We start from the raw sequence: 19,034 nt of genomic DNA on the forward strand, positions 1-19,034 counted from the left end.
TTCTTGATGTATGTCTCAATGTTTGACATTTTAACCACACAGTGCTTAACAAATCCACAAGTAAAAAAACTATTGTAATTTATATTAAAGAATTAATTTCCAAAATGTCATCCCTAAGACATTTCCAATCCATTTTCAAAAGATAATCTATTTCATGACTTTTATTCCAAATGCTTCATATAGAAACATCATGGCAAGGGCAGTCCTAAGATGGCGGAGAAATAGAACAGGGAGACCACTTTCTCCCCAACAAACCCATCAAAAGAACATTTAAACGCTGAGTAAATTCCACAAAACAATTTCTGAATGCCGGCAGAGGACATCAGGCACCCAGAAAAGCAGCCCACTGTTCTTCGAAAGGAGGTAGGAAAAAATAAAAGACCAAAGAAGTAGGAAAAAGTATAGAGGCAGGAAAACGGAGGCAGGAAAAAATATAAAAGACAATAGACAAAAGAGGTAGGGACACAGCTCCGTCCCGGGAAAGGAGTCTTAAAAATCGAGAGAATTTTCCAAACACCAGGAAACACTCTCACTACCGAGTCTGTGGTGAGCCTTGCAACTACAGAGGGCAACATAACCGGGAAGAAAAATAAATAAATAATTAAACCCCACAGATTACATGCCAAATGGTAACTCCCCCAGCGGAGAAGCAGAGCAGACGCCTGCACCTGCCACTAGCCAAGTGGGGGCTGGGCAAGGAGGCACCGGCTGCACTGCTTAGAGTAAGGACCCGGCCTGAACGCCCCTTGGTCCATCTGAGGGCACTAACTTGGGCTAGCAAACTAGACTATGGGATAGCTACCACGCGAAAAGCCCTAACCTAAGACACTGCCAGACCTGCTCACAGAACTAAGGACTGACTAGAGGTATGCGAAAAGCCCTAACCTAAGACACCATCAGGCCTGCTCACAAAACAAAGGACTGAACAGAGCTGGCTGGCTGCAGGCCATCCCCCTCAGGTGACAGGAAGCCAGAGCCAGAAGGGGACAATTGCAGTCCCAGAGAGACATTATCTACCAAACTGCAAGCAGGCTTCTTTGCTAAAACTTCTTGGGGTTCTGGACAGTCAACATCCACCTGAGAAGGAGCGCTGGTTGTACATCCAGAAAACCAAGCGGCAGGGACGGGGGAGGCTAAAGTCGCAACTACTGCACTCGCCAAACACCTTATCACCTGAGCTGCTCAGATGTGGGAAGGGCACAAAACCGAGTCTGAGCCTCTGAGGACTACCCGAGTGCCTGAACCTGTGCGGCTTAGACCCTGGGAGGTGCATGCAGTCCAGGGCCGGCCTCGGATGGTTCCAGGCGGAGCAATCTTGAGCCTGAGCAGTGTGGGCAGGGAGGGCACATGCACCATGAGTGGGGGCAGGCCCAGTGTGGCTGAGGCACTGCAAGCACACGCAAGTGTTATTTGCTTGCAGCGTCCCTCCGTCCCCACAGCGCAACTGAACAAGTGAGCCTAAAAAGGTGTCCACCACCACCTTCTGTCAGGGCGGAAATCAGACACTGAGGAGACCAGCACACAGAAGAAGCTAAAACAGAGGGAACCACCTCGGAAGTGACAGGTGCAATAGAGTAAAATCCTGTCATTAGTACCGACTACACAGGAAGGGGCCTATATAAGCCGAGGAACTAGCCGAAAATGTAAGCCAAGGAACTAGCCAAAAATGAACTGACCCCCACACTGCCCACAGCACCACCAGAGAAAGTCCTAGATATATTTTTACTATCATTTTAAAAAAATTTTATTAATTTTAAGTCCTCTATTACTCTTTAATTTTTATAACCTACTGTTACTTTGCAGAAAGAAAAGCGACCCTATTTTTTATCAGCAAATTTCATATATATATATTTTATAATTTTTGTGACATTTTTTCTTTTCTTTAATATTGTATGTTTGAAAATCCAACCTGTACTCTAGATTTCTAATCTTTGCATTTTGATATTTGTTGTCAATTTTGTACCTTTAAGAACCCGATCTTCAGTAGCCATTTTTACTTGGGAGTGAGATTACTAGATTGACTGCTCTCTTCCTCTTTGGACTCTTCTTTTTCTCCACCAGGTCACCTCTATCTCCTCCCTGCCCTTCTCTTCTCTACTCAACTCTGTGAATCTCTTTGTGTGTTCCAGACGGTGGAGAACACTTAAGGAACTCATTACTGGCTGGATCTGTATCTCTCCTTTTGATTCCCCCCTTTATAGTCCTGGCCACCTCTGTCTCCTTCCTCCCTCTTCTCTTCTCTATGTAACTCCGTGAACATCTCTGAGTGGTCCGGACTGTGAAGCAAACATAAGGATGTGTTACTGGCTAGGTTGCTCTCTCCTCTTTGGATTCCACCTCAACTCATTCGGGTCACCACTAACTCCCTCCTCCCTCTTCCCTTCCCCATGTAACTGAGAACCTCTCTGGATGTCCCTCACTGTGAAGAAATTTATCATCTTTAACCTAGATGTTTTATTAACAGTACTGTATAGATGGAGAAGTCGAGGCTACTGTGAAAATAAGACTGAAAACCGGAAGCAGGAGGCTTAAGTCCAAATCCTGAGAACATCAGAGAACTCCAACCTCCAGAGAACATTAATCGACAGGAGCTCATCAAATACCTCCATACCTACACTGAAACCAAGCACCATCCAAGGGCCAACAAGTTCCAGAGCAAGACATACCATGCAAATTCTCCAGCAACACAGGAACACAGCCCTGAGCTTCAATATACAGGCTTCCCGAAGTCACTCCAAACCCACTAACATCACATAACTCATTACTGGACACGTCATTGCACTCCAGATAGAAGAAATCCAGCTCCACCAGGACACTGAAACAAGTTTTCCTAACCAGTACACTTTGACAAGCCACCTGTACAACCCCACCCACAACGAGGAAGCTCCACAACAAAGACGACTCCACACACTGCCAGAATACAGAAACGCCATCCCAAACACAGCAATATAAACAAGATGAAGAGGCAGAACAATACCCAGCAGGTAAAGGAACAGGATAAATGGCCACTAAACCAAAGAGGAAGAGATAAGGAATCCACCTGAAAAAGAATTCTGAATAATGATAGTGAAAACATCCAAAATCTTGAAAACAAAATGGAATCGCAGATAAATAGCCTGGAGACAAGGATTGAGAAGATGGAAGAAAGGTTTAACAAGGACCTAGAAGAAGTAAAAAAGAGTCAATATATAATGAATAACCCAATCAAAAACACTCTGGAGGAAACAAATAGTAAAATAATGGAGGCAGAAGATAGGATTAGTGAAGCAGAAAAACAGTTCAGTCACTCAGTTGTGTCCAATTCCTTGCAACCCCATGAATCACAGCACGCCAGGCCTCCCTGTCCATCACCAACACCTGGAGTTCACTCAGATTCACGTTCATCGAGTCAGTGAGGCCATCCAGCCATCTCATCCTCTGTCGTTCCCTTCTCCTCTTGCCCCCAATACCTCCCAGAATCAAAGTCTTTTCCAATGAGTTAACTCTTCCCATGAAGTGGCCAAAGTACTGGAGTTTCAGCTTTAGCATCATTCCTTCCAAAGAACACCCAGGACTGATCTCCTTCAGAATGGACTGGTTGGATCTCCTTGCAGTCCAAGGGACTCTCAAGAGGCTTCTCCAACACCACAGTTCAAAAGCATCAATTCTTCGGCACTCAGCCTCCTTCACAGTCCAACTCTCACATCCATACGTGACTACTGGGAAAACCACAGCCTTGACTAGACGGACCTTAGTCAGCAAAGTAATGTCTCTGCTTTTGAATATGCTGTCTAGGTGTATCATAACTTTTCTTCCAAGGAGTAAGTGTCTTTTAATTTCATGGCTGCAATCACCATCTGCACTGATTTTGGAGCCCAAAAAAATAGTCTGAAATTGTTGCCATTGTTTCCCCATCTATTTCCCATGAAGTGATGGGATCGGATGTCATGATCTTCGTTTTCTGAATGCTGAGCTTTAAGCCAACTTTTTCACTCTCCTCTTTCACTTTCATCAAGAGGCTTTTTAGTTCCTCTTCACTTTCTGCCGTAAGGGTGGTGTCATCTGCATATCTGAGGTTATTGATACTTCTCCCAGCAATCTTGATTCTAGCTTGTGCTTCCTGACATTGCCTTTCTTTGGGATTGGAATGAAAACTGACCTTTTCCAGTCCTGTGGCCACTGCTGAGTGTTCCAAATTTGCTGGCATATTGAGTGCAGCACTTTCACAGCATCATCTTTCAGGATCTGAAATAGCTCAACAGGAATTTCATCACCTCCACTAGCTTTGTTCATAGTGATGCTTTCTAAGGCCCACTTGGCTTCACATTCCAGGATGTCTGGCTCTAGATGAGTGATCATACCATCGCGATTATCTGGGTCATGATGATCTTTTTTGTACAGTTCTTCTGTGTATTCCTGCCACTTCTTCTTAATATCTTCTGCATCTGTTAAGTCCATACCATTTCTGTCCTTTATAGAGCCCATCTTTGCATGAAATGTTTCCATGGTATCTCTAATTTTCTTGAAGAGATCTCTAGTCTTTCCCATTCTGTTCTTTTCCTCTATTTATTTGCATTGATCGCTGAAGAAGATGGAATAGCAGAAATAAATGAATCAGAGAGGAAAAAAGAAAATAACTTAAAAAAAAGAGGACAATTTCAGAGACCTCTAGGACAGTGTTAAATGCCCCAACATTCAAATCAAAGGAGTCCCAGAAGAGGAAGACAAAAAGAATGACCATGAGAAAATACTTGAGGAGATAATAGTTGAAAACTTCCTTACAATGGGGAAGGATGTAATCACCCAAGTCCAAGAAACACAGAGAGTCCCAAACGGGACAAATCCAAGGCGAAACACCCCAAGACACATATTAATCAAATTAACAAAGATCAAACACAAAGAACAAATATTGAAAGCATCAAGGGAAAACCAACAAACAGCACAAGAGGATTCCCATAAAGGTAACAGCTGATCTTTCAATAGAAACTCTTCAGGCCAGGAGGGAATGGCAGGACATACTTAAAGTGATCAAAGAAAAAACCTACAGCCCAGATTACTGTACCCAGCAAGGATCTCATTCAAATATGAAGGAGAAATCAAAGCTTTATAGACAAACAAAAGCTGAGAGAATTCAGCACCACCAAACCAGCTCTCCAACCAGCTAAAGGATCTTCTCTAGACAGGAAACACAAAAAGTCTCGAATCTAAAACAATAAGGTAAAAGGCAACGAGATCATACTTACCAATAATTACCTTAAACGTAAATGTGCTGAATGCCCCAACCAAAACACAAAGACTGGCTGAATGGATACAAAAACAAGACCCCTATATATGCTGCCTACAAGAGACCCACCTCAAAACAGGGGACACATACAGACTGAAAAGTGAAGGGCTGAAAAAAGATGTTCCACCCAAATAGAGACCAAAAGAGAGCAGGAGTAGCAATACTCATATCAGATAAAATAGACTTTAAAACACAGGCTGTGAGAAAAGACAAAGAAGGACACTACATAATGATCAAAGGAGCAATACAAGAAGATACAACAATTATAAATATGTATGCATCCAACATAGGGGCACCACAATATGTAAGACAAATGCTAACGAGTATGATAGGTGAAATTTACAATAACACAATAATAGTGGGAGACTTTAATACGCCACTAACACCTAGGAATAGATCAACTAAAGAGAAAATTAATAAGGAAACACAAACTTTAAATGATACAATAGACTGCTGCTGTTAAATCGCTTCAGTTGTGTCCGACTCTGTGTGACCCCAGAGACAGCAGCCCACCAGGCTGCCCCATCCCTGGGATTCTCCTGGCAAGAACACTGGAGTGAGCTGTCATTTCCTTCTCCAATGCATGAAAGTGAAAAGTCAAAGTGAAGTCGCTCAGTTGCGTCCAACTCTTAGCGACCCTGTGGACTGTAGCCTACCAGGCTCCTCCGTCCGGGGGATTTTCCACGCAAGAGTACTGGGGTGGGGTGCCATTGCCTTCTCCTATACAACAGACTAGTTAGTCCTAATTGATAGCTATAGGACATTTCACCCCAAAACAAGGAATTTCACCTTTTTCTTAAGCGTACAAGGAAACTTCTCCAGGATATAATCTAGCCTTGGTAAACTCAAAAAGCCTGAAATCATTCCAAGCATCTTTTCTGACCACAATGCAGTAAGATTAGATATCAACTATAGGAGAAAAATTATTAAAAATTCCAACATATGGAGGATTAACAACACACTTCTGAATAATCAACAAATCACATAAGAAATCAAGAGAAATCAAAATATGCATAGAAACAAATGAAAATGAAAACACAACAACCCAAAACCTGTGTGACACTGTAAAAGCAGTCCTAAGGGGAAGGTTCACAGCAATACAAGCTTACCTCAAGAAACAAGAAAAAGGTCAAATAAAAAATCTAACTTTACACGTAAAGCAACTAAAAGGGAAGAAATGAAGAACTCCAGGGTTAGTAGAAGGAAAGAAATCTTAAAAATTAGGGCAGAAATAAATGCAAAAGAAAGAAAAGAGACCATAGCAAAAATCAACAAAGCCAAAAGCTGGTTCTTTGAAAGGATAAATAAAATTGACAAACCATTAGCCAGACTCATCAAGAAACAAAGGGAGAAAAAGCAAATCAGTAAAATTAGAAAGGAAAATGGAGAGATCACAATAGACAACACAGAAATACAAAGGATCGTTAAAATACTATAGCGATTATATGCCAATAAAATGGACAACTTGGAAGAAATGGACAAATTCTTAGAAAAGTACAACTTTCGAAAACCGAACCAGGAAGAAATAGAAAATTTTAACAGACACATCCCAAGCACAGAAATTGAAACTGTAATCAGAAATCTTCCAGCAAACAAAAGCCCAGGTCCAGACGGCTTCACAGCTGAATTCTACCAAAAATTTAGAGAAGAGTTAACACCTATCCTACTCAAACTCTTCCAGAAAATTGCAGAGGAAGGTAAACTTCCAAACTGATTCTATGAGGCCACCATCACCCTAATACCAAAACCAGACAAAGATGCCACCAAAAATGAAAACTATAGGCCAATATCACTGATGAACATAGATGGAAAAATCCTTAACAAAATTCTAGCAATCAGAATCCAACAACACTTTAAAAAGATCATACACCATGACCAAGTGGGCTTTATCCCAGGGATGCAAGGATTCTTCAATACCCGCCAATCAATCAATGTAATATACCACATTAACAAATTGAAAAATAAGAGCCATATGATTACCTCAATATGCAGAAGAAGTCTTTAACAAAATTCAACATCCATTTATGATAAAAACCTCTCCAGAAAGCAGGAATAGAAGGAACATACTTCAACATACTAAAAGTTATATATGACAAACCCACAGCAACTATGATCCTCAATGGTGAAAAATTGAAAGCATTTCCCCTAAAGTCAGGAACAAGACAAGGGTGCCCACTTTCACCACTACTATTCAACATAGTTTTTGAAGTTTTGGCCACAGCAATCAGAGCAGAAAAAGAAATAAGAAGAATCCAGACTGGAAAAGAAGAAGTAAAACTCTCACTGTTTGCAGATGACATGATCCTCTACATAAAAAACCCTAAAGATTCCACCAGAAAAGTACTAGAACTAATCAATGTATATAGTAAAGTTGCAGGATGTAAAATCAACACACAGAAATCCCTTGCATTCCTATACACTAATAATGAAAAAACAGAGAAATTAAGGAAACAATTCCATTCACCATTGCAATGAAAAGAATAAAATACTTAGGAATAAATCTACCTAAAGAAACTAAAGACCTATATATAGAAAACACTGGTGAAAGAAATCAAAGAGGACACTAATAGATGGAGAAATACACCATTTCATGGATCGGAAGAATCAGTATAATGAAAATGAGTATACTACCCAAAGCAATCTATAGATTCAATGCAATCCCTATCAAGCTACCAACAGTATTTTTCACAGAGCTAGAAGAAATAATTTCACAATTTGTATGGAAATACAAAAAAACCTCGAATACCCGAATCAATCTTGAGAAAGAAGAATGCAACTGAAGGAATCAACCTGCCTGACTTCAGGCTCTACTACAAAGCCACAGTCATCAAGACAGTATGGTACTGGCATAAAGACAGAAACATAGATCAATGGAATAAAATAGAAAGCCCAGAGATAAATCCACGCACCTTTGGACACCTTATGCTTGACAAGGGAGGCAAGAATATACAATGGAGAAAAAACAATCTCCTTAATAAGAGGTGCTAGGAAAACTGGTCAACCACTTGTAAAAGAATCAAACTAGATCACTTTCTAACACCATACACAGAAATAAACTCAAAATGGATTGAAGATCTAAACATAAGACCAGAAACTATAAAACTCATAGAGGAGAACATAGGCAAAACACTCTCCAACATAAATCACAGCAGGATCCTCTATGACCCACCTCCCATAATATTGGAAATAAAAGCAAAAATAAACAAATGGGACAAATTTTAATTTTAATTAAACTTAAAAAGCTTCTGCACAACAAAGGAAACTATAAGCAAGGAGAAAAGAGAGCCTTCAGGATGGGAGAAAATAATAGCAAATGAAGCATCTGACAAACAACTAATCTCAAAAATATACAAGCAACTCCTGCAGCTCAATTTCAGAAAAATAAACAACCCAATAAAAAAATGGGCCAAAGAACAGACATTTCTCCAAAGACATACATATGGGTAACAAACACATGAAAAGATGCTCAACATCACTCATTATCAGAGAAACGCAAATCAAAACCACAACAAGGTACCATTTCACACCAGTCAGAATGGCTGCTATCCAGAAGTTTACAAGCAATAAATGCTGGAGAAGGTGTACACAAAAGGGAACCCTCTTACACTGTTGATGGGAATGTAAACTAGTACAGTCACTATGGAGAACAGTGTGGAGATTCCTTAAAAAACTGGAAATTGAACTGCCTTATGACCCAGCAATCCCACTGCTGAGCATATATACTGAGGAAACCAGAACTGAAAAGAGACACGTGTACCCCAATGTTCATCGCAGCACTGTTTATAACAGCCAGGACATGGAAGCAACCATCTGTCCATCAGCAGATGAATGGATAAGAAAGCTGTGGTACATATACACAATGGAGTATTACTCAGCCATTAAAAAGAATGTTTGAATTAGTTCTAATGAGGCTAATGAAACTGGAGCCTATTATATACACAGTGAAGTAAGCCAGAAAGAAAAACACCAATACAGTATACTAACACGTATGTATGGAATTTAGAAAGATGGTAACAATAAACCTGTAATGTGAGACAGCAAAAGAGACACAAATGTATAAAACAGTCTTTTGGACTCTGTGGGAAAGGGAGAGGGTGGGATGACTTGGGAGAATGGCACTGAAACACGTATATTATCATATGTGAAACAAATTGCCAGTTCAGGTTCAATGCATGATACAGGATACTTGGGGCTGGTGCACTGGGATCACCCAGAGGGACGGTACAGGGAGGGAGGTAGGAGTGGGGTTCAGGATGGGGAACACATGTATACCCACGTGGCGGATTCATGCTGATGTACGGTAAAACCACTACAATATTGTAATTAGCCTCCAATTAAAATAAATAAATTTATTTTTTAAAAGGTCATGGTAAGTATAGTAATAAATATTGTTCAATCATAAAAATATGGTAGATACTTCTAAATATATTGTCACTGCTTCCTCTCCCAAAGCTTTCTAGCTTGTCTTCTTTTTCCTCTCAAAACTCCAACTATAAAAAGATAATTGAGAAAATGTCTTATGAGCATAAGAAAAACAAAAATAATGTACTATTTAAGTCATCTTCAAATTTCCCTTCAAAACTCATTTTATTACCTCTAATAAAAGTTTAATTTGGATACATCATGGTAGAGTAAGTTTTCTACAATTCTCACACTAAAAACACTGCCACTGCTCTGTGACCACCTAGAGTGGGATGGGGAGGGAAAAGGTAGGGAGGTTCGAGAGATGAAACGTGTATCTATCACTGATTCATAGGACATATGAACATCTATGGTTGATTCATGTTGATGTATGGCAGAAATCAAACTTAATATTGTAAAGCAATTATCCTTCAACTAAAACTGAATAAAAATTTTAAATATGTTAAAAACAAATCAAGGACACATGACAACCAACAGAACACAGTAACTTTCCAGTAATCAACCCAAAAGACATGGAGATCTGCAATATGCCATAAAGAATTAAGAAATCAAGTTCAGTGAACTAAAAGAAAACACAGAAAAACTAAACAAAACATCGGAAGCTACACATAAACAAGGGAAGTGCAAGACAGTGATCATAAGAGAGAACCAAACAAATTTCTGAAAGAATACAGAGAGCATCAACAGCAAAATGGATTAAGGAGAAGAAAAAAATTTGATAACATGACCTTCATATATATTAGTCTGAGATAAAACAAAAACTATGGGATATCATTATAGAATGCAACTTACATACTACTGGCATCCCAGGAAACAAGGAGAGAAATAGGGGAACAACGGCTTCAAAGAACTAATGATTTCTCTAACCTGTAAACATCTAGATATCCAAATGTCCTATATCCCCTGAATTTCACCCTAAATGATGAAATTGAGATCATCCTAAAATGATCTCAAGACACATAATTCAACTTTCTAAAAGGAAAACAGAATTTTAAAAGCAGCAAAGAGAAAATTTTCTCTAATATGTAATCCCCATCAAGTATATAGATGTGTTTCTCAGAAGAAACAATGTAAGCTAGAAGCTAATACTTAAAGAAAATTTTTTAATCGGAGAATAGTTGCTTTACAGTGTTGTGTTAGTTTCTACTGCACAACAAAGTGAATCAACTGTATGTGTACATTTACCTCCTCCTCCTTTTGGAATTCCTTCCATTTAGGTCACAAAGAGCACTGAGTACAGTTCCCTGTGTCTTACAGTAAGTTCTCATTAGTTATGTTTTTATACACTGTATTCATACTTTCAGTAGTGTCTGTGTCTATTCCAATCTCCCAATTTATCCCATTTCTCCCCTCCCCATGCTGTTTTTCACGTTCGCCTGAAGAACTCCTTTCAGCATTTATTATAACGCAGCTGTACTGGTGACAAACCCTTTTGCATCTGTTTGGTAAATTCTATCTTTCCTTCATTTCTGAAGGACATGTAGGACAATAATAAGTTATTCTATAAATCAAAGACAAAAACTATTAAAAATAACATTAGCTACAATTTTTAGATGAATATACAACATAAGAAAGATAAACTGCACTAACAGAAACATCAATGTGAGGAGTAAAAGAACAGACCTTTTCTATGCAATAAAGTTTTAAGTTGGCATCAGCTTAAAACAGGTCATTAGGTGCATGACATTATTGCTAAGCCTCACATTGTTAATCAAAAACCTACAGTAGATATACAAAAGGTAAAAGAGAAAAAAGTTACCACTATGAAAAGTCATCAGTTCCCAAAGTGAAGTGAAGTGAAGTCGCTCAGTCGTGTCGAACTCTTTGCAACCCCATGGGCTGTAGACTACCAGGCTCCTCTGTCCATGGGATTTTCCAGGCAATAGTCCTGGAGTGGATTGCCATTTCAAAAGAAAGCAGCAAAAGAAGGAAAAAACAAAGAAATCCAGCAAAGAGTAAGATACTAAACTAAGTCTTCAAGTATCATTAACCACCCTGATGTTAAATAGAGTAAATTTGCCAATCAAAGGACAGAGTGGCTAGATCAATTAGAAAAGAAAAAGAAAAAACAAAAGACTCAACTACCAACTATATGCTGCCTACAGGGCACTCAGCGCACGAGTTAAGGATAACAAAGGTTAAATGTGAAGATGTGGATAAAGATATTCCTTTCAAGCGGAAATTTAAAAAAATACAGGTAGCTTTACATTAGACAAAACAACAGTAGCTCAAAAATGGAACAGAAGGTCTTTGCTGCTGCTGTTGCTAAATCGGTTCAGTCGTATCCGACTTCAGATGGCAGCCCACCAGGCTCCTCCATCCCTGGGATTCTCGAGGCAAGACCATTGGAGTGGGTTGCCACTTCCTTCTCCAATGCATGAAAGGGAAAAGTCAAAGTGAAGTTGCTCAGTCGTGTCTGACTCGTAACGACCCCATGGACTGCAGCCCACCAGGCTCCTCTGTTCATGGAAATAATGATAAATGGTCAATGCATCCAGACATACATAAAAGTACGTATAAAACCAACACTGTATCTTGCATTGCATACTTAAATACATTAAGCAAATATTAAAAGGTGGGGTCTTACTATTGTAATGTATTTCTTGTTTCAAATTCATTAGTATTTGTTTGAAGGAAGAAATATAATAAAATAATTAGTAAGTCTCCAGAGGCTTCAATATTACAACTTTTAACAGATCATCCAAATACAAAACCTACAAGGAAACACTATTTGAACTACACATCAGATCAAATGGATCTAACACACATACCATCCAAAAGCAACAGGATACTTCATTCAAAAGCAACAGGATCCTCATTCTTCGGACTATTTTTCACACAGACCATAACATATGTCCCAAATCTTAACAAACTTAAGAAAAATTAATTTATAGCAAGTATCTTTCCATACAACACTGACATGAAAAGAGAAATCATCAAAAATCTTTCAACAAACCAAAAATCTTTCTACAAAAGAATATTTGGTAGAATTTTGAATTCTACAAAAAATTTAGAGGCGGACTGAGTTATCCTACTCAAACTTGTCCAGAAAATTTGAGAGATGGGGAAACTCCCAAACGCATACTTTAAAGCCACCATCATCCAGGTTGCAAAACAAAAGAAAGATGCCACAGAAGAATAAAACTACAGGCCAGGGGATCGTACTAAGATGGCGGAAGAACAGGACAGGGAGACCACTTTCTTCCCCACAAATTCAAAGAACATTTGAACACTGAGCAAATTCCAAAGAACTTCTGAATGCTGGCAAAGGGACATCAGGCACCCAGAAAAGCAGCCCACTGTCTTCGAAAGGAGGTGGGACAAAATAGAAAAGATAAAACGAGAGACAGAAGGGGGACGGACGGGAGACCCTCCTGGGAAGGGAGTCTTAAAAGAGAAGAACTTTCCAAACACCAGGAAACCCTGTCATGGGGGTTGGGTGGGGGGCGGCAGGTCTGTGGGGAGTTTTGGAATCTCAAAGAGAAACATAACCAGGAGGAAAAGGGAGAAACAAATAAATAAAATAAAACCCACAGATTATGTGCCTAATGGGCAACTCCCAGTGCTCAGATATGCCACCAGCACGCAACAGCTGAACAGGGAGGCACAGGCTGCATTGTTTAGGGTGAGGACATGGCCTAAATGTCTGAGGACTATCTGAGGAACCTAAGGTGAGACAGCAACCCCAACTGTGGGACAGCCACAGAGAGACGGGGGAAAAAAAAAAAAAGAGAGAGAGAGAGAACTATCCAGCGAAAAGCCCTAACCTGATGGGAATCCCAGACCCCCTGACCTGCCTCCTGAGAAATCTGTATGCAGGTCAGGAGGAACAGTTAGAACTGGACATGGCACAACAGATCGGATCCAAACAGCAAAAGGAGTACACCAAGGCTGTATATTGTCACCCTACTTATATAACTTATATTCAGAGTACATCATGAAAAACGGTGGCTGAAGGAAGCACAGGCTGCTATCAAGATTGCCGGGAGAAATATCAATAACCTCAGATATGAAGATGATATCACCCTTATGGCAGAAACTGAAAAAGAACTAAAGAGCCTCTTGATGAAACTGAAAGAGGAAAGTGAAAAACTTGGCTTGAAGCTCAACATTCAGAAAACGAAGACCATGGCATCAGGTCCCATCACTTCATGGGAAATAGATGGGGAAACAGTGTCAGACTTTATTTTGGGGGGCTCCAAAATCACTGCAGATGGTGACTGCAGCCATGAAATTAAAAGACGCTTACTCCTTGGAAGGAAAGTTATGACCAACCTACACAGCGTTATTAAAAGCAGAGAAATTACTTTGTCAACAAAGGTCCATCTAGTCAAGGCTATGGTTTTTCCAGTAATCATGTATGGGTCTGAGAGTTGGACTATAAAGAAAGCTGAGCACAGAATAATTGATGCTTGTCAACTGTGGTGTTGAAGAAGACTCTTGAGAGTCCCTTGAACTGCGAGGAGATCCAGCCAGTCCATCCTAAAGATCAGTCCTGGGTGTTCATTGGTAGGACTGATGCTGAAGCTGAAACTCCAATACTTTGGCCACCTGATGCAAAAAGCTGACTCACTGGAAAAGTCCCTGATGCTGGGAAAGATTGAGGGCAGGAAGAGAAGGGGACAACAGAGGATGAGATAGTTGGATGTCCACCAACTCAATGGACATGGGTTTCAGTGGACTCTGGGAGTTGGTGATGGACAGGGAGGCCTGAATACTGCAGTCCATGGGATTGCAAAGGGGCGGATATGACTGAGCGACTGAACTGAACTAAAATGTAAAAGAATACATCTGAATCAGTTCTAATGAGGTGGATGAAACTGGAGCCTATTACACAGAGTGAAGTAAGCCAAAAAGAAAAACACCAATACAGAACTAACACATATATATGGAATTTAGAAAAATGGTAACGATACCCCTACTTGTGAGACAGCAAAAGAGGCACAGATGTAGGGAACAGTCTATCGGACTCTGCGACAGAAGGGGAGGGTGGGAATATTTGAGAGAATTACACTGAAACATGTATATTATCGTATGTGAAACCGATCGCCAGTCCAGGTTCAATGCTTGAGACAGGATGCTCAGGGCTGGTGCACTGGCATGACCCAGACAGATGGGATGGGAAGGGAGGCGGGAGGGGGGTTCAGGATGGGGAACACATATACACCAGTGGCTGACTCATGTCAATGTATGGCAAAACCACTACAATATTGTAAAATAAGAGATAGCAAGGGTGAATATCGATATTCTAGGAATCAGCGAACTAAAATGTACTGGAATGGGTGAATGTAACTCAGATGACCATATTATCTACTACTGCAGGCAGGAATCCCTCAGAAGAAATGGAGTAGCCATCATGGTCAACAAAAGAGTCCGAAATGCAGTACTTGGATGCAATCTCGAAAACGACAGAATGATCTCTGCTCGCCTCCAAGGCAAACCATTCAATATCACAGTTACCCAAGTCTATGCCCCAACCAGTACCGCAGAAGAAACTGAAGTTGAATGGTTTTATGAAGACCTACAAGACCTTTTAGAATTAACACCCAAAAAAGATGTCCTTTTCATTACAGGGGACTGGAATGCAAAAGTAGGAAGTCAAGAAACACCTGGAGTAACAGCCAAATGTGGCCTTGGAATGCAGAATGAAGGAGGGCAAACACTATTAGAGTTTTGCCAAGAAAATGCACTGGTCATAGCAAACATCCTCTTCCAACAACACAAGAGAAGACTCTACACATGGACATCACCAGATGGTCAACACCGAAATCAGACTGATTACATTCTTTGCAGCCAAAGATGGAGAAGCTCTATACAGTCCACAAAAACAAGATCAGGAGCTGACTGTGGCTCAGATCATGAACTCCTTATTACCAAATTCAGACTCAAATTAAACAAAGTAGGGAAAACCACTAGACCATTCAGGTATGACCTAAATCAAATCCCTTATAATTATACAGTGGAAGTGAGAAACAGATTTAAGGGCCTAGATCGGATAGATAGAGTGCCTGGTGAACTATGGAATGAGGTTCGTGACATTGTACAGAAGACAGGGATCAAGACCATCCCCATGGAAAAGAAATGCAAAAAGCAAAATGGCTCTCTGGGGAGGACTTACAAATAGCTGTGAAAAGAAGAGAGAAGAAAAGCAAAGATATAAGCATCTGAATGCAGAGTTCCAAAGAATAGACAGAAGAGATAAGAAAGCCTTCCTCAGCGATCAATGCAAAGAAATAGAGGAAAACAACAGAATGTGAAAGACCTCTTCAAGAAAATCAGAGATAACAAGGGAACATTTCATGGAACGATGGGCTCAATAAAGGACATAAATGGTATGGAACTAACAGAAGCAGAAGATATTAAGAAGAGGTGACAAGAATACACAGAAGAACTGTACAAAAATGATCTTCACGACCCAGATAATCATGATGATGTGATCACTAATCTAGAGCCAGACATCTTGGAATGTGAAGTCAAGTGGGCCTTAGAAAGCATCACTACGAACAAAGCTAGTGGAGGTGATGGAATTCCAGTTGAGCTGTTTCAAATCCTGAAAGATGATACTGTGAAAGTGGTGCACTCAATATGCCAGCAAATTTGGAAAACTCAGCAGTGGCCACAGGACTGGAAAAGGTCAGTTTTCATTCCAACCCAAAGAAAGGCAATGCCAAAGAATGCTCAAACTACCACACAATTGCACTCATCTCACATGCTAGTAAAGTAATGCTCAAAAATCTCCAAGCCAGGCTTTAGCAATACGTGAACTGTGAACTCCCTGATGTTCAAGCTGGTTTTAGAAAAGGCAGAGGAACCAGAGATCAAATTGCCAACATCCGCTGGATCATGGAAAAAGCAAGAGAGTTCCAGAAAAACATCTATTTCTGCTTTATGCCAAAGCCTTTGACTGTGTGGATCACAACAAACTGTGGAAAATTCTGAGACAGATGGCAATACCAGAGCACCTAACCTGCCTCTTGAGAAATCTGTATGCAGGTCAGGAAGCAACAGTCAGAACTGGACATGGAACACCACACTGGTTCCAAATAGGAAAAGGAGTACGTCAAGGCTATATATAGTCACCCTGCTTATTTAACTTATATGCAGAGTACATCATGAGAAACACTGGACTGGAAGAAACACAAACTGGAACCAAGACTGTCGGGAGAAATCTTAATAACCTCAGGTATGCAGATGACACCACCCTTATGGCAGAAAGTGAGGAGGAACTAAAAAGCCTCTTGATGAAAGTTAAAGAGGAGAGTGAAAAAGTTGGCTTAAAGCTCAACATTCAGAAAACGAAGATCATGGTATCTGGTCCCATCACTTCATGGGAAATAGATGCAGAACAGTAGAAACAGTGTCAGACTTTTATTTTGGGGGGCTCTGAAATCACTGCAGATGGTGACTGCAGCCATGAAATTAAAAGACACTTACTCCTTGGAAGAAAAGTTATGACACACCTAGATAGCATATTCCAAAGCAGAAACATTATTTTGCCGACTAAGGTCCATCTAGTCAAGGCTGTGGTTTTTCCAGTGGTCATTTATGGATGCGAGAGTTGGACTGTGAAGAAGGCTGAGTGCCGAAGAATTGATGCTTTTCAACTGTGGTGTTGGAGAAGACTCTTGAGAGTCCCTTGGACTGCAAGGAGATCCAACCAGTCCATTCTGAAGGAGATCAGTCCTGGGATTTCTTTGGAAGGAATGATGCTAAAGCTGAAACTCCAGTACTTTGGACACCTCATGGGAAGAGTTGACTCATTGGAAAAGACTTTGATTCTGGGGGGGATTGGGGGCAGGAGGAGAAGGGGACGACTGAGGATGAGATGGCTGGATGACATCACGGACTCAATTGACTTGAGTCTGAGTGAACTCCGGGAGATGGTGATGGACAAGGAGGCCTGGCGTGCTGCAATTCATGGGGTCGCGATGAGTCAGAGACGACTTAGCGACTGAACTGACTGTAGAATAATCAGCCTCCAATTAAAAAAAAAAACCCACAGGCCAATATCACTGATTAACATAGATGCAAAAATCCTAAACAAAATTCTAGCCAAAAGTATCCAAAAACATATCAAAAAGACCACACATCATGGCCAAGTGGGCTTCATTCCAGGGATGCAAGAATTCATTGCATGGATACAAGGATTCATTCCAGGGATGCAAGGATTCTTCAGTAACTGCAAATCAATCAATGTGATACACCATAATACAAATAAAAGATAAAAATCATGCGATTATCTTAGTAGATGCAGAGACAGCCTCTGACAAAATTCAACACACATTTTGATAAAAATTCTCCAGAAAGCAGACAGAAAAGGAACATACCTCAACATGATGAAAGCTATAACCACAGACCCACAGCAAACATTTCCTCAATGGAGAAAAATTGAAAGCATTTCCTCTAATATAGGAACAAGACAAGAGCGCTCACTCTCACCAGTACTACTCAACGTAGTTTTGGAAGTCCTAGTCATAGCAATCAAAGAGAATAAAAAGAAATAATCAGATTGGGAAAAAAGTAAACTTTCACTGTTGGCAGATGACACAATCCTCTACATACATGTACATGTGGCTAATTCATGTTGATGTATGGCAAAAACCATCACAATGTTGTAAAGAAATTACCCTCAAATTAAAAGTTACTTTTTAAAAAGGAAAAAAAAAAAGGAAAAGAAACAAGAAATTAGTAATAAGAAAGTGGGAAACTAACTTAGCAAAATACCTCTGAAATAATCAACTTGTCAAGGAAGAAATCATATTAAAATTCAAAATATTCTAAGGCAAAAAGGAAACAAAACATACTGAAACTTATTAGATGCAGCTAAAGCAAATGACAAATTCACATGAAAAATAAACATCTCAAATAGACAACGTTCTATTAACCCCTCAAGGAACTAGAAAAGGAATAAAAACTAAGTTTTAACCCCTCAAGGAACTAGAAAAGGAATAAAAACTAAGCTCAAAGTTGGCAGACAGAAAAAAAAAGAACATAGCAGAAAGAAACAAAACAACAAACAGAAAACAAAGTTAAGGAAACCTAGGAACTGTTTTTAAGTAAGATTAAACTGCCAAACATTTAGCAGACTAAAAAAAAACCTAAATAAAATCAGAAATTAAAAAGACATTACCACAGACATTAGAGAAGCACAATCACTAAGAACAGGTACATGTCAACATACTGGATAACGTACAAAACATGGATAAAGTCCTAGAAACATATACTTCCTAATGATACTATACAAGCCAGAAACAAATAAACGAATAAGGCAGCAAAAAAGACAATACCTGATTCCCCTCAACCGCTGGGACTTAGCAGTTAAGACCCTTCTTGACCCTATTAGACAAGA

The 19,034-nt window shown here is 40.0% G+C and overlaps 1 protein-coding gene across 8 annotated transcripts in view; it reads right to left on the reverse strand.

The window, feature by feature from the left end:
* Positions 1-19,034, reverse strand: part of LOC138431431 (zinc finger Y-chromosomal protein) — a 125,917-nt gene that overhangs the window by 73,369 nt on the left and 33,514 nt on the right. The gene's annotated exons all lie outside the window — the stretch shown is intronic.

Source organism: Ovis canadensis, chromosome Y (assembly GCF_042477335.2).
Source record: "Ovis canadensis isolate MfBH-ARS-UI-01 breed Bighorn chromosome Y, ARS-UI_OviCan_v2, whole genome shotgun sequence".
Taxonomy (NCBI): domain Eukaryota; kingdom Metazoa; phylum Chordata; class Mammalia; order Artiodactyla; family Bovidae; genus Ovis; species Ovis canadensis.